Source organism: Penaeus monodon, chromosome 29 (genome assembly GCF_015228065.2).
Source record: "Penaeus monodon isolate SGIC_2016 chromosome 29, NSTDA_Pmon_1, whole genome shotgun sequence".
NCBI classification, from domain to species: Eukaryota; Metazoa; Arthropoda; class Malacostraca; order Decapoda; family Penaeidae; genus Penaeus; species Penaeus monodon.
In genome coordinates this window covers 23,441,587-23,443,543 of record NC_051414.1, presented here as the reverse complement: position 1 = coordinate 23,443,543, position 1,957 = coordinate 23,441,587, and the positions used below count along the sequence as shown (strand labels likewise).

Genomic DNA, 1,957 nt, shown 5'->3' with positions numbered 1-1,957 from the left:
GAGGAAATAGAAAAAATTTACAATACAAAAAAATATTGTTGCTTGAAAAATTTTGAAGTGGTATGCATTTTATGCTAATGTATAAACAATTTTGGACAGTCCAGGCACGGGGAAATAAGAGAAATTGGGCAAAAAAGAAGTCATTATGGGGTTCTGCATTTTGGGTTAAAGTCTCATTGGGCTCAATTTTTAGGTCCTTTGGTGTGGGGCGTTTCTGGATCACGGGTTTTCACATTTAGTGGACAGAGGAAAGATCGGAAAAGTCAGGCCTTCTCCCAGGGCCCTAAACCCCAATTTTTACAGAAAATTGTGATGATGTCGGGGATATTCAAATAAGGGTATGAGATAAAATTCAAAGCAAAAAAAGTCAAATAATGATTTTATTTGTTTTTTCATCAACAATATAACCCTTAAAACCTGGATGAAATTGGGTCTCCAGGAGTGGTGGTTGGGGAAAAAAGGGTAAGGGAATGGTGGTTTTCTGGAAGTTTTGGGAAAAAGACGAGGGATAGGCAGTGAAAAACTTTTTAGCATTTTGAAAATTCCCCGAAAAACTGAAGATGCTGCTCCCTTACTGGTTTGACTTACTGATACCCGAGATTACAAAAGGGGGATAAGATATTTGTAGAGTAAATATTTTTACTGATAAATATATATTAACAGAATAAAGCACTTCTTTTGGAACTTTGGAAAATAAACACTGCCCCACTTCCCTTACCCGAGCCCAAACCCGCGAACCATTTTTGGGCTTCCCCTTTAAAAAATAGTAGTCGTGTCTCTACGTCTCTCCCCACAAGCTTGCTTGTGATGTAGTGAGATTGGCCAGTATAGTCTTGTCAAATGACCAGCTGAGGGTTGTTATGTCTCATGCCTTTAGCCACAAGTAATGCACCCGCTGCAGAATGCAAGTTGCAAAGGGTTTTAGGATCAGCATAAATACTGATGCAACAGAAAATGTAACTGAGTGCAAATTCACAGAATATTGTTGTATGAAAATTTTTATTTCAAAAATATTGATTAAATTCTTTTTAAATCCCCAAATTTTCCGATAGGGGTCCCCTATGTGAGGGCCAAAAGTTGAAAACTCTAGTGATTTTGCAAGCTGCTGGATACCGACCCCTCTGAGCAGTCATCTCATGGAGTTGCTAAAAAAGCGTATAGCTGGAGGGGGCATGCGCAGGGAGGGCAGCTGAAGCAGCGACTGCCATGAATGTTCAGCTCTAAGCCTCACATATCCTGGCAGAAGGCATTTGGGTTACGGGGTGCTAGGGACTGTGAAAAGGAAAAAAAAATGAAGCCAGCCACATGTTAAGTACTGAAAAAGTCCTTCATATGAAGTTATTCATAAAACAGAAAAAATAAAATGGAATCAATTATATCATAATTAAAAAATGTATTTTTCCCTTTCTTCCCTTGAGAGCTGATAATGCTCTGTGAAGGGGGTATTTGCAGCTGTCGGGTTTACTACCCCTGTCTCCTGAAGCCAGTGGACTAGCCTCACCACGACTCATTTAAACCAAGGGCAGATACCCAAAAATGCTGCTGGTCTGAGCAAACTCTCCAACTCACACACCATACATACCAGCAGCAAGACTGTGATGACCATACCTATTATAGATGAAAATTGAAGTAAATATTAACTTAAAATCACAAGAGCCCATCTGTTTCTGAATCCTTAACTGATTTTATGGATTTTTATTTTCATTGTATCTATACTATCTATCTGTTCTTCCTGTACTTTAAAATGAAGTAATAATGAAATTATCAAGAAAATGACTACCATTAATGCAATATCACAACAACAGTAAAAAAAAACAGTAGCAACCTGTGTTGTCTGCCTACAGAAAGCAGCCCATAAATGTACACATTTACTAGCTGCCACAACAGCAGCCTCAGCTTGGCTGGACCACACATGACCATGAAACATTTGCATCACTAATGTTACTAATGTGCCCTG

General features: G+C 38.8%; 1 long non-coding RNA gene across 1 annotated transcript in view; it reads right to left on the bottom strand.

The window, feature by feature from the left end:
* Positions 1-1,839: 1,839 nt before the first annotated feature.
* Positions 1,840-1,957, bottom strand: part of LOC119592040 — a 719-nt gene continuing 601 nt past the window's right edge. The window contains exon 3 of the long non-coding RNA XR_005230396.1: positions 1,840-1,954. This is a non-coding gene — a long non-coding RNA (uncharacterized LOC119592040). The remainder of the gene's footprint in view (positions 1,955-1,957) is intronic.